Below are 15,018 nucleotides of genomic sequence, written 5' to 3'. Positions count from 1 at the left end.
AAACTCTCGCACCCTTGATGTCAATGACATCAGATGTCATATGGTCACGTGATATCAACAATAAACAATTTCTAGTGCTGCTGTAGGGAAACTAATTGAACATATAAATGAAAGTCATGCAATGTTTATAGAAAAAGAAAAAACAAACTTTTCAAAATATTTAATTGTGAAAACAACGACCGAAAATCTGTAAATGTTTCAGCAATTTGAAGAAAACTAGATTCACTACGCATAGAGCACATGTCAATGTGGTAGTCTCGTGACACCAACAAAAACATCGCTGACACGTGCTCGGTACTTACTGAAAATGAAAAATGATTTTCCCCACCCTCCTGAGATACCGACATGTTACTGGTCGTTGTTCAGTTTTGTACGCAGCATCTGTTGCATTTATCAAATGGAAAGTGGTACTGTTGAGATTCATTCTCAGGCGGACACACACACACCGTTCAGCAAATACCTCCATTGCAACTTCATGTATAAGTGCAAACGATATATCATTTCAGTAGCGTGTTGGGTCCTATGTTTTTTGTTTTTGGCCGTTGTATAAATCCCATATTTTTTGTATTATTCTTTAGATCCGTTTCGGTTTCGTTGCATTTTCCTGGCGTGTCAAGCTTCCATTCCACACAAGCATGAAGATGTGTGTTCTTGGCCTCATTTCCGTACGTCAAGAGTTTTGCCAGGTACACTCGGTAAAGGTAGGTATACATGCTGTTTCTGACTAGTTTGTTATCCAAGTACAAATCCACTGAGCTGAACAAGGAATGCATGACATTGTTGACGAGAGCTATTGGCTCATCGTCCCTAGGACTTCCGTCCTTATCTTGAACTAGGACTTTCGAGTACAGGTAACTGCTATTCAGATCGATGTAATCTTCGGGCTGTCCTTTGATTTCAAACTCGATGGGAGCTGATCCTGAGTCCTTGACAGAAGAAACGGGATGAAATTTAACCCATTGGGATTCTTGCATTGTCATCACAGTGGTCTGCATGACAAACAGATCCAGTTCCGACTTGGAACAGGCGCAAGATTCTCGGTGCATCATTTATTTTTCTCTCTGTGATTTTTTTAATAGTCAAAAACGTCTAAGTCTCAGACGGTTCGTCTTTTCTTGGTGTTTCTAGCTTTATGAGCGTGAAGTCCTTTGAAGAGGTGTTTTCGTTGTCTCTTTCGGCTGTGTCCTTCCTGTGGCGTCAGGGAAGCAGGAATGCCTGACTCGACAGCGTCCAGGGAATTTATAAGAGTTTCTCTTCGGCCAAAAATGTCTTTGCCGGTTTGAAGCAAGACATTTTTTCCTGCTCACAAGAAAGCTTCTTTGGGGTTTTGTATATCGATGATGGTATTTTGGAAAAATTCTTTGCCTTGCGTCAAAGCGGCATTTTTCAAAGCGTGCAATCCTCGTGTCACTATCGGTTTCAAAGATGGAGCCACCGAACGAAAGGCCGATTTTAGCATATCTCCTTAACCATGTCCTTGTTGTCGAGGGACACCTCGGTATACTGGATACATGACTTTCGAGTCGTTAGGGAATCGTTTTCGGAAATGGAGTTTCACCGTGACTTTCCCTTTGGAGAATGGAATATTTAGTCCCAGATCTCCTTTTACAGCAATGTTGACAGTGTCCGAAACGACTTACAGACGGGAAAATAGTGAGGATGTACAAACTAGCAGTGAACATGATAAGTGTTTCCATCTTCCTGGTCATTGGTCGTGACAGAATCCACTTTGAAAGGAATGACACGCAGTAACGGTGTGAAGGTGTGTTCCTCCACGTTGTACTCCACCACATCGGAGTACACAAAGATCAAATTCAAGTCCTTGGTTCATTTCTACAGGGGATTTAAAATGCTTATACAATCTATCGTTGTTGGCTATGTCTATGGACTTTGGAGACCATATGAGGTCTCCACCCAAAATGTCAAACAATTCAGGACGAAATGTAATGGAAAGCGTTTCATCAGCAGGCGACGAGCTACTTTATGGTACTCAATCGTTTCCACCAATTGTTGACCGCTAAAATAATAGCCAACCGGAATTTCCATTTTACAGCTTTGGCTAGTGATGATTTTTTTGTTTCTGTAAAACTTGTTATCTTCGGCAATCAACTCTTGTTGCACTTGATCGCTCAGGATTTCGACGTGAGAAGTGTTCTGATTTTTAGTGATGTTTTGGATTTGTGTCCGGTGAATCATTTCCACCAAGCCACTTACCAATGGGCTTGGGGTTCGAATTGGATGGTCTCAGGTAATTTGACGGTTAAACGGCATAAAGTGTTGTTGGGAAACATCTCCATGGAACTGTAACTGGGTAACGTTAGTTAAAATTAGTTGTTGTTATTCATAATTCCAGAGTTCTGCTGACCGAGGGGTCCCTCGAAGTGAGAAGTGCCTAAAAGAGGATCGTTGTTGTTGGAGTGGTGACTGTCAAAAGAGTGACTGACGTTGAACGCATGTTGTTCCCGTTCGATGAGTATTTCAGGGAAGGATTGGGAAGAAGGTAAGCGATGCAGCTGCTCAATAAAATAGTCCACAATTGTTTGTCTCCTTGTTGCAAACTCAAATTGGCGATGGCCGCACCGATGACACAATACACCACAAAGATTTGGCAGCAAAAGACGATAAGCTTTACGTTCTTTACACCACACGTACAGGGGTTGCTTTCGTACATCTTGCAGAGAAGAACTCTTTGAAGGAGTGGTCACTGCGATGGTAGCGATAGCTGAGGCTGTATGGAAGGTCATGATGGTCACTCCTTTTTATATTCGATGACTTGCGAAGCGTCGACCCAAGAATCCAAACTGGGAGGATATCCATTCCAACGTACTTTAGACTTCTTTCACACGTCGTTTTCCCACTTTACGGGTTCTTCGTTCGAGAATGATTTCGATGTCGCACACTTCATCTCCGTTTTAGGTCACGCAGTGTAACTCGGGCAAGTAAAACGTTCGTTTTAACACTTCCCCGTTCCCCGTTCATGCCTTCCAATTTATAGACGTCAGGATGACGGCCACGCACTCGTCCACAGACACGAAACAATTCGGTGGTCCAGTTGAGTAAGTAACTTTTGTCGAAAGTGCGTTTGGTTTTGCCAATGCGCACCCAATCTCCTGCTGCTAACACTCCACTTTTCTTTGGGACAGCCACCGTCGGGGACGAACCAAACATGCGTTCAAAAACGGTCACTTCGTTATCGGGAGTCACTTCTTTGGGGTGGGGTGGGGGGGCACACCCAATGTTTAGATGGTAAGATTGGTTGTACGCTTGAACCAGCTGCGTTAAGATTTAAAAGTACTTGAGAGTGTGTTAATGCGTAAAATATTTCCAAATGCGTTCTTTCAAGGTGGGTGGAAAATGTTTCACGATGCTGGCTTTGGTTTCGGAATTCTCGATGGTGAAGAAATGAATGTCACGTTTCTTCAATTCTTTTCGGAAAGCTTATTTCAGAAATTCGTTGCCTCGATCGGTTTGCCACTAAAGAGGGTGACGACCACTTTGTTTCAACACCAGTTTGAGGGCTGAGACTGACTCACTGCTCAATTTAGTAGTCAATGGACTGACCCAAGCAAATTTGGAAAAGAGGTCTTTGACACAAAAAATATATGTAGCCACGATTGCAGGTGGCCAAATGAAAGACATCGGCTAAGTCGGCTTGACATTGATGACTGATGCCCTCTAATCGGGTGCGACTTCTGGAAAATTTTTGTCCAATGGGTTTGTGTAAATTATACGTGGCGTGTTCTAACTATCGTTGCACTTGAGGTCAATTGAGACTTTTCAGTCGAGTTTTGGACGCACGATACAATTTCTGAACTCCTCTGTATCCTGCAGGATGGGATGGATTGTAGTAAATTCTTGCTAACACCTTATCCATGTTTAATAAGTCATCCACTCTTCACTGATGCTACTTAGGCTGGGGTGAGATGGTGGTTTGGAAAGGGCTTTACGTGTCCGACGTACCACGGGAGTAGAAGCCGCGGGTAGTGGTGGAGGTGGGGATGGAAATGGGATGGCTTTGATCTTCTTTTATTTTTTCTCACTTCTGGTTTCTCTTCTCTCTTTTTCACTTCTGTCGAAGGAGGAGTGGACATCATCTTTTAAACCCAATTTGTCAGTTATTCTCGATGGCGAGTGGGGGAAGGGGTGAACAAGGACGCTGAAATCCTTCTAGGAATGGGAGCTGCTGCCGGTGTTTGAATTACTTTTCGTACCTCTTCTTCCGCAGGCATTCGTGATGCTGCGTCTGTCTTGATCACTGGGGTGGTGGTGGTGATGGACTTTTCACCAGGGTCTTAAAATCTGTCAGAGTATGCAGAGCTGTTTCTTCTAAAGCTTTTTGGTGAAATAGTTGCAGTCGTTCAATAGTTGACAGTGCTTTTGCGATTTTTCTGTTTCAGACAAATTGTTGAGGTCCATCAATGACTGAAATTTGTATTGTATCTGGGATATCTAGGTCAAATGAGGATTGGGAGGTAAATGCGGGACCCGTTGTTCTTGCCAGCGATGGTATTCCATCTATCGTTTATACGGCACTAGAGCCAGTCTTCGTCCTTCCATCGGATTTCAATGGTCACGCCTGATATTTTTGGACACAAAAGGTCCCATTTATGTTCTTGGTCCATTTCATTTTGCTCCCATGAGTCGTCCCAGCATTGTTCCCAATACACCTTTCAGCAAGGGTCCTAACAAATTGGGCAAAATTCCTACCAACATCTTTTTGTTTTGACGAATGGGTACTTTCTTTTGAACCATTTGGCGAAGAACGTGATGATGTTTGGCTAAGCATTTTTACTGGTGTTTAGACAAAGGTATATTTCCATTCAAGACTTTTAAACAACATTCTCACACAGTATCGATCACGTCTTTGGAAGATGTTTGAATGAACTTTGTCGCATGGGTGGAGAAGCTTTGGACAGGAAGGACAACATGTCCCAATGTTTGAGTAAACGGGTCCATTTCTGTTTTGTTTTTTGGGGGGTTAGAAGAGGGATGGCTTCTGAGGGTGACATCTTTAGGTGTTCAGGAGCACAAAAGCACTGATTCCCATTCTTTGTATCAAGTCATTTTTATGCTGGAATGCGTCGCCACTGATTGTCTTTACGTCGCATCAACTTAATGACAGGTATAACACGTCATGGAGGGGTTCACAATGGACTAAATCGGGACGGTTCTTGATTGGATAAATCCAGTGAACTCTGTAACATGCCCGATCTCTCTTCGACATTGATGTTGGGAGCAGGTAGTTTGTTCACAGCTGACACTGCAGCGAAAGAGGAGGAGGGTGTCACTGCTGGAGGAGAAGATTTTGACGACGCCGGTTTCCATTCTTTCATCAAATGAGGAACAACGGGTGTCAAATTGGGTTTGGCTGGCATCACCAGCAACGGAGAAGGCGATGAACCTGAGGCTAATGGAGACGCGGTCACAGTCGCTGCAGGTCGTGGTTTGCGAATGTAAGGTTGCGTCCTGGCCTAAGTGTTTCTCTTGCGGATAGAAGCTGTTTTCTGGAGGGTTTTCTTTTTCTGCTGGCTTTTTATTCTGGGGTTGTGATCTAGTCTTGACACCGTTGTTCTATCTCTTCTTTGGGATTCGTTTGACTATTTTGAGAGTGGTTTTTTTTCTTGGGGAGGACTTAGGTGGCATTAGGATCTCGTATTAAGAGGGAGCGAATGATGACACCTCCTAGAGAACCGCTATCTCCAGGTTTCAAAATGATTTGCTTTTTGGTTTGAGTGTCGATGCGGGGACCAGCCAGTTGCGTCAATGCTACTTTGTTTCTCTCAGAACAGCGTTTTGTTTGATGAGGAATGTGAATGATGCCTTGAAGTAATTGATATGCTGCCACCGTAAGCCATCGTAAGACTTCTTTGAGACTGGGTTCTAAGACACGACAGGCCCTTCGTCTTGGTACCAATGGTGAAATAGATGGGCTGGTGGGTTTTAATCCACAAGTAAGTATGCATGTGGGGTTTGAGTGGCATCGTCGTATACATGAGTCAGCCAGTGCGTTTCTAACTGTTTGGATAAGACTTGCACTTGCGATGTATCCCGAAGACTGTTAAACAAGACCAAAATATGAACATTGACACTGGCATTATGATGAAGCCCTTTGCGCGTAAACCACAGTTTCATTTCTTCTTCGTCTCCTCTTAATATGACATCGAAAATGACCAGATGGGTTTGACTGGGGTCAGACACGATTCCGTCGTCTTCGCCAGTAATGCCTTCTACAAACATGATGGGATCGCCTTGACTTTCTCGCAAGAGGCTGTACGTCGATTGCCACTCTTTGTAACACCACACGATCCGTTCAGGTGGACGATCAATCAAATGATGTTTATGTTCGATCAATCGTTTGAAAAATTCGGGTTTGAACCGCTGGGTCCGGCAATTAACATGTTAAAGATATGGCGAAGATACAAGGCCTCCCAACTGGCACGATCTTCGTCGATGACTTTGAAAGTGGAGGATGAGGAGCAGAGACAGCAAAGGTAGCCATAGTGCTAGGAATGTCACTTTTGACACGAAGACAGACAAGACACGAGTTTCCGTACATTTTTCAGGACACGTTTTTTGTTAGTTAAAATGGAACACGAAAGACAAAACTAAATAAAAGCCAAATGGCTAAGTACAACGATAAAATACACATCAAAAAACGATCAAAGTGAAATATAAACAAGTCTCTGTACAACATGTTTTTGGTAACCAAGATGTCCTAGGGAAAGTGTGTAATGTTCTTATAGACTCTACATGGGATAATGTCACACAAGTGTGCTCTCGGAATGGACTTTCGTGAATGTCCATGACGGTCCTGTCCTGATGGGAGTGGTAGTCCTCGGTGAATGGTTCTTCTTCTGGCACTGTACTAACACAGGTTTAAAAGTTACATTTTCACTGGACGTTTGAATTTAGGATCACAACTCTTGGTCACAATTGGCTACTACTTTGGTCCAAGCCTCGAAACCCAAACTTGTCCAGTTTCGTACATCTGTCAAGTGAGGGTGTAAGTCAAAAGCTACGCACACATCGTCATACACGTCTTGGGTAGCTAAAAGTTGACGAATATTTTTTTCCCGTAGAGGTCCAGAAGTATCAAGATGAAAACGTAAGGCTTTTAACAAAATGAATTTCACGTGCCCATGCTTTATTTTGTGGTAAGTACTGTTCGTAAAGAGTCCACATGGAATCGACTGGTAAACGAAATCCCATAAAGCAAGTCACTAAGAAACACACTACACGTCGACCAAATTCACGGGACACAGTTCTCGTAATAAGTGCTCGTAGTCCTCCACCTTTTGAATGCTCTCATTGATTCCCTTCTACGGAATCTGTTGTATCAACACTGATAAAGGTCTTAGCATGGTAGCCTGTTTTTATACCTCTTTTTGTCGTAGGCATTAAGTGTACTTTCTGCAGAGATGACCGGACTCCAGTGGCGAATCTATATGGATTAATCACAAATTTGCACATCACAACACACCGTTCAGACGTTTCCTCTTGAATTACATTTACGTTTTGCAAAGGATTTTGGTAACCCTCGAACTCTTCCACTGGAATTCGTTGCATTATGTATACCTTGTAGTATATACAATCAGTAACAAACTAATCCTCCTCGCCCACGAGTAGTTTCATCAATGTCCAACCACTGGAACACTTTCATCTGAAACAGTCCTCTTATAGCATTCAGGTACCAGTGGTTTCAACATCGGTGACGTCATGGATGCAATGGTTTGTTGCGTTTCACTTGTATTTTGACCAGCCCACAGTAAATGCGTTCTCTAAACTCCACAGGCAAACCACGAATGTTCTCTTGCAAAGTAACCAGTCGTTTGAGTGCTGATGACAGGCAGGGCCTTTTCGGATATGAATAGTTAGCGGTACTCGAAGGAACACGCTTTGGCAATGAGGCAGGCATCTTTCAAAAGATAGATCCCTCCGTGTTTTATGAACAGTTATCGAAATTTTCCACAGCATGGCCGTAAAATGTCCACGTAGGAACGACAATAATTTCACATATCTTCCTGAAAGTCAAAGGGGTCTGATGTGTGAGTCTGGTTCCAAGCGTAGAAAGCTTCTCGTTGTTTTGTGCGCATATTGTTAGGGTCGTAGTAATGATCCTCAGGCGAATGGGATAGTACGGCATATTGATTTGCATCGGTATTGAAAAAGTGCGTAAAAAACCTTTGAACCTTTCTGTCATTCCAAACGTTTTAGGCATTCGGCTCAAAAGCATGACCAAGTAACTCATCGAATCTTTAAACTTCACTTGTCCCACTTGCATGAAAATGATTTTAGCATCGTTCAAAGTCACTTTCGGACGTTCGGTACTTTATTCCGTATAGTATCTGAGAAGAAATTCCCCATCGTATCCCGAGAAATTGTGAGCCATCACCGTGGAATGGCGATGACATTATCCGTAACATTCGATGTCCTCTTGGCTCCACGTCTCGTCGATTGGGTCTATGATTCATTGGGCGAAATCGGCCAGTATGTTCGGTCTGCGAAAGATTCTTTAACGTGCTCCAGGAATCTTGCTGCAGTGAGGGCAATGACTAAAGATAGACTCTTGGATGCACTTCTCGCACGCTCGATGAGCCACACAGAAATTAGGAATGTGAATGCCGGTCTCTTGCATGTATTCGAAATCAAACAAAATGAAATTGCCTTTCTTCTGATCATCGTCTTCCTCTTAATGTTTGGAATGGTAGTTTTGAATGTAGCATTGATGTTTCAAGTCTACGATTTGGTGACACGTGTGACATCGTTTCTTTTCTGAACATACGTGTACTTTCGCATTATTGGTATGTACGCCTTGTCCACAAGTAGGGCATAATCTCAGGAGTTGGCGAGCCCTTTTCTGCTGTGAACCTTGCGTCTTCAGATGTTGTTGGTAATAGTAACGGCTCACAAAAGTTCGCTGACAAGTAGGACATTGCACTCGTTCTTGTCCTTCGTCAAAACATGGCTGAGAGGCCAAACATTCCTCACATTTAGATCCAGAATGTTTGTTTTGTTCTCTGTTGTCATAGCCATTGTCACATGTATCACAATACAAACTGTATCACAGGAATCCTGAGATACTGGTGATGGTATCAAAATGTTTATCGTGTTAATATACGTTATGTATTTTCCGTCTTTGAAATCATTGCTTTTTGGAGCTGAGAAGGTCATCCACCAATAAAACCTTTTTGAGTCCGGTCCCTTGGGGAAGAGACACGTGGGTCATGAACAGTGTGGCTTTTCCATCGGTGATGTGAAACTTGTCGTTGGATTATTGCACGTGTTGAATCTTATCGATGACTTTGTCAGTTCTCATGGGCTGCTAAACTCTACCCAAACGGGAGACATCAAGCTATCGTGATAAATGGAAAGTCTCAAGCGATCGTCTTCTTTGACTTGACATAGCCGTTTCAATGTATTAACAAAGAATCCCACACCTCGGTGATGAACCCTCTACTTTATCCAACGGTACGTCGGACTTGAAATCTTTAAACTTCACCGTGTACATGTAAGTTGTAGTTCAAAATTGACTAGAGCAGCGCTTGGTTGGGTGTTGACTCTTTGGGTCTGGATTCGGGCTCACTCATGTCATCTTCAAAATCGCTGCCATGAATTTGAGCAAAGAGTTCAGCTACTGTGCGAGGCGATAAGTCACGTTTCTGCCTCTTACTTTCTTTTCCTTTCTCCAAGAAATGATGCGATCGTTTCATCTCGACCTCAAAATATCAAATGACAACATTTTAAACGCCATGGTTTCCTTTAAATCCATGTCAGACCAGTGAATATATATATAAAGGATCAGTGTCTTCTTTTCCAGTATTCATTTCACTCTCAAACCGACCAGACAGATGGAAGAGCCCACACAGATCGAACTTCAGATCATAGCTTTGCGAGATGTCATACGAAAGTTTTCAGACACGCCGACGGTCTACTCCCCCTTCCTTTACTTACTATATCTGTAAGAAGAAAGGGCACTGGTCTGCAGAGTGTCCAGACCGTCAAGTAAGCAAGACAGGTGTCAGAAAATACAAAAGTCAAGATACCTGCCAACATTGTCAAGAGAAGCGATATTGGTCTTCAGAATGCCCTAAGAAACAACAGGACCAAGAGGACGAGAGGGGTTATGAACAGGAAGAAGAGGTAACCTCCCCAAAGGAAGAACTCAAACAGGTACATAAAGAGAAAAAAGAGAAAAGAAAACGAGGAGAAAGTGAGGAAAAAGAGGAGGAAAACCTGTGAAAGTGCGAAATTTAAAAAACAGAAAGAAAGAGTGAACAAAGAGACAGAAGAAGTCAACGAACTTTTTAAAGAGTTAGATTGTAAAATTTGTACAAGGATAGACCAGAAAGAAAACGTTGGTCTCTTGGTTTTGGTCTTTTAGAATAAGAACCTACACTCATGCGTTCACACACTCACATCATGGGCAAGAAAGGATTCTGAGTTTTAATTGATTCTGGCAAATTGAATAGCAAATTAGTGGAAGATAGATGCAAAGCTTAGAACCCCCAGTCAGCAATGCCGAATGGTTGAATATACAAAAAAGTGAAATTCAACGAATAACAATTTAATAATAATTTAATAGTCAAGTGCTACAAATTTCCCACGTAGTCTCCTTCCGCCCGACCATGTGATTGCCTACTGCATCATTTGATTAGTAGTGTGAGATAGCTTTCCACCTGTCCTTGTATTCTACTCATCTGTGTATTCTTCTCTCCTATTCCTCCAATTACTTCTCCTCTTGCTCACCACTTTCTCCGAATTCCTTTTCTTCTAGATTTCTATATAATCCTTCTTCTACTCTCCTTTCTCCTCCTCGACTCCTTTTCCTCTTCCTCCTCGACTTTCTCCACCGGCTAGACTTGTCGACTGCGACTGCTATGCTAGTCTCACTTCCGTCTTCCCTCTTAGAGACTCGGGACTTAACTGAACTGGAAGTTCTGTCCCCCAAAAAGCTTCCTATACGAAGCTTTGTCTTTCTTAGAATCTCCAAAGTTTTACCGCCACATTATGAGTGGCAACCTCGGAGTAACGATATTTTGCTCAGCAATCTTCTTAGATGAGACTAAATTTTCACTTGCCGGTTAGAAGTCCTAATTAGGATCGAAAATGTTATCTCAATTCAGATTGGGATCGCTGTGACCCGATCTAATCAAACTTAGTGGACAATGTCCTTCTCGCTGTCTGTCCACGTGGGGACGGATTTAGATCACACTCCATTCCCTCGCGGGTTCATCTGATTTTAGGACTCAGCTGTAACACATAGGTGGAAAGTCGCTTGATATAACTTCTCTGCCGATCCAAGATGCCGGGTCTTCTCTCTGGTCACGTTAACCATGCATAAGAGATTAACTCTAGCCTGCGGCAATGTTCATACATCAAAACATGGCTTGTAATAATACCTTTAGTTTATACAATATTTACGAAATGGGGCTGAGCAAACGTGACGCCGTATTATTTATTATCATTTGGACACACTAGTTAGTTTTGTCCTGAAAAACAAATGTAGGGGCTATGCAGGGAAAGAAATTGTTATCTGAATCTTCGAGGAATAGCTTTGGCTAGCAGGAATGGAATTGGAACAGGAGAATAATTTCCGAACTTAGTACGTCATAGGGAACATCTCGTTACTAAGAATAAATACCTAAGTACGAATTTGGAACACTTTATCTGAATGGCTGCTAAAAAAAAAATAAGTGGACTGAATTCCAAAGGTCACCAAACTATAATCTTTCATCAGTGTCTAACAGAACTCCAAAGGCCGCAGTCAGATTGCGAAATCGGACTAATTACAACAAAAAATGTACGAAAATAAACTAAATTACTATATTTGATATTTCATATTTATAATGATAATTAATATAAGAAAAAGATTATGAAATTAACGCTGTAATAGATAACTGTAAACAAGGGCTTAAGTCCTTCCCAACAATGTCAGTATACGTAAATCATTTTTGAGCGATGAATGAAATTACATAGCTGTTGTACTGTATGTTGTACAGCCAGACAAACGTCATATCTAATCCTACTCACTACAAGTTTACAACTATTTGTTCGGTTTGAGGCGCAATAGGGGAAGCTATTTTAGTAGTAAAGTCGTGCACACGTGTATGTGTGCATATATAGACACATGCGCACATACACATACATACCTGCCTACATGCAAATACGAAGGGTTGAATGAAAGGAGAACTTACCTTTAAAAAATCCAACAAACTGTTGCCATCATTGATAAAATGGATACTTATCATTAGAAACGTTTGAGAGAAATAAATCTACTCACCTGTGTTATTCTCTTAGATTGTTAGAGTGTATTGTGTAATTAACGCTTTCGTCTCTGACACACTAAAGATATATTCTTCACATGTGAAGAACATTTGTTTTGTCCAGTTCACAATCCATTTCGCAACATGAGTGTCGAAATGTTGCCATCCCTGATATCAATCATTGAGAATCAAATTCAGGCTCCCACTGGTGGTAAGTGTAGGTCAGTGTTGGCAAATCTGACTAAACACGATATCGTGTACACCTACTTAACAGTCAGTGCCTGCCTTAGGCTGATTGGACCGATTAGGCCCAATCAGGCCCCGCGCTCTCAAGGGCCCTGCGCGTTAGTAATTTTTAAATATATATCTATAGGGAGAAAGTAATTTTAAAGCGATGGAAGACAATTTTAATTTTAACGTCATATAAAACTAGTTAAAATTTGCATTTTCAAATGCCGTGCTGATAGGGAGCCCCGCGCGTAAATCCAGCGGGCCCCGCCTAAATAGTCCGGATCAGGCCGCGGGTGTGCTAAGGCCCTTACTACTTACTGTGATGAAAAACATGAACAGCCAGAATATTCAGATCTATAACAATAATCGACATATTCTCCAACATCTTTTTTTATTAAAAAAGAAATAAAGAAACAAACAAACAGCCAAATAATACAGTGTATGTTTGAATTTAGTTTCATAATAAATTATTTTATAAGTCTGTTCAATATGAATAACAACTTCAGATACACCAAAACAAATTGAATAAGTTCTTTTTAAGATTGAATAGTATCTGTTAAATCATGCATTTCTCATAATAACTAATTGTGTCTAGTGGTATACAGAGTTCAGTCATCAAATCGTGCTTAGTGGTGTATACACCTTAACTATTAAAACACATTGATTGGTATATATAGTTGTAATACTAGCTACCCGATCATGTTTAATGGTATATACAGTTGTAATAATAGCTACCCGATCATGTTTAATGGTATATACAGTTGTAATGCTAGCTACCCGATCATGTTTAATGGTATATATAGTTGTAATGCTAGCTACCTAATCATGTTTAATGGTATATACAGTTGTAATAACAGCCATTCAGTTAAATTTATATGTATATACAGTTGTAATAACAGCTATTCAATAATGTTTAATGGTATATACAGTTGTAATAATAGCTATTCAATCATATTTAGTGGTATATACAGTTGTAATAATAGCTATTTAATCATATTTAATGGTATACACAGTTGTAATAATAGCTAGTCAGCCATATTTATTGGTATATACAGTTGTAATAACAGCTAGTCAATCATGTTTAGTGAAACACACAATTATAATAATAACAATAAAATCATGTTTAGTAGTATATACAGTTGTAATAATAGCTATTCAATCATATTTAGTGGTATATGCAGTTGTAATAATAGCTATTCAATCATATTTAGTGGTATATACAGTTGTAATAATGGATATTCAATCATATTTAGTGGTATATACAGTTGTAATAATAGCTATTCAATCATATTTAGTGGTATATACAGTTGTAATAACAGCTTTTCAATCATATTTAGTGGTATATACAGTTGTAATAATGGCTATTTAATCATATTTAGTGGCATGTACAGTTGTAATAATGGCTATTTAATCATATTTAGTGGTATATACAGTTGTAATAATGGCTATTTAATCATATTTAGTGGTATATACAGTTGTAATAATAGCTATTCAATCATATTTAATGATATATACAGTTATAATAACAGCTAGTCAGCCATATTTAGTGGTATATATAGTTATAATAACAGCTAGTCAGCCATATTTAGTGGTATATACAGTTATAATAACAGCTAGGCAGCCATATTTAGTGGTATATACAGTTGCTATAATAGCTGTTCAGTCTTATTTAGGGGAATATTCTTGTACTCTCTTGGCATCCGTCCGTCTACGGGAGACGATGGCGTAGCTCGAAAGTACGCTTTTGCTTATCCTTCTTTTTAGCTCTCTTTTCAGCTTGTTTTATTCTTCTCTTTTCCTCTGCGTTTTGAACTCCCTGCCTGACAGCTAGACGCCAGCTGGAACGGTTGTTTGCACAGCTCTCCCAGTCGTTGACATTGATGTTTGCTGTCTTCATATCCTTCTTGCAAACATCTTTGTAGTGCAGATGTGGTCGTCCAGTTGGTCGTGCACCTTCTGCTAACTCCCCATATAACAGGTCCTTGGGAATGCGACCTGGGTCCATTCTCTTGACATGGCCGAGCCAGCGAAGGCGCTTCTCGCTGAGTATGAAGAATATGCTGTTCATGTTGGCGCGTTCTAGAACCTCTGGGTTGGGTACTATGTCCTGCCACTGGATCCGCAGAATGCGCCGCAGACATCTCAGGTGGAAGCTGTTGAGTTTCCTCTCGTGCCTTGCATAGGTGGTCCATGTTTCGCTGCTGTAGAGAAGTGAGCTGAGCACGCAGGCTTGGTAGACACGCAGTTTGGTCTTCTCTGTGAGGTTGGGGTTGTTCCAGACCCTCTGGTTAAGTCTGGCCATCACTGCTGCTGCCTTGGCAATCCTGCCGCCCACCTCAGAATCAATGGAGAGTGAGCTGGAGATGTTAGACCCGAGGTATGTGAAGTTCTCGACAACTTCCAAATTGTTCCCATCGATGGAGACAGAGGGAGGGGAGTCTGTGTCCTGTGCCATGACATTCGTTTTATTCAAACTGATGGTCAGTCCAAATTCCTTACAAGCATGGGAGAGGCGGCATACCAG

General features: G+C 41.3%; 1 protein-coding gene across 3 annotated transcripts in view; it reads right to left on the bottom strand.

The window, feature by feature from the left end:
• The window catches only part of LOC149806311 (uncharacterized), a 56,858-nt gene extending 44,321 nt beyond the window's left edge, over positions 1-12,537 (bottom strand). For all 3 annotated transcript variants that reach the window (XM_089951463.1, XM_089951472.1, XM_089951478.1), the window contains exon 1: positions 12,281-12,537. The gene's annotated coding sequence lies outside the window, so the exon portion shown is untranslated. The remainder of the gene's footprint in view (positions 1-12,280) is intronic.
• Between the last annotated feature and the right edge of the window lie 2,481 nt (positions 12,538-15,018).

The sequence above is a fragment of the Sinohyriopsis cumingii genome, chromosome 1 (genome assembly GCF_028554795.1).
Source record: "Sinohyriopsis cumingii isolate HCF-2022 chromosome 1, ASM2855479v2, whole genome shotgun sequence".
NCBI classification, from domain to species: Eukaryota; Metazoa; Mollusca; class Bivalvia; order Unionida; family Unionidae; genus Sinohyriopsis; species Sinohyriopsis cumingii.
This window is presented reverse-complemented; position numbering and strand designations above follow the sequence as displayed.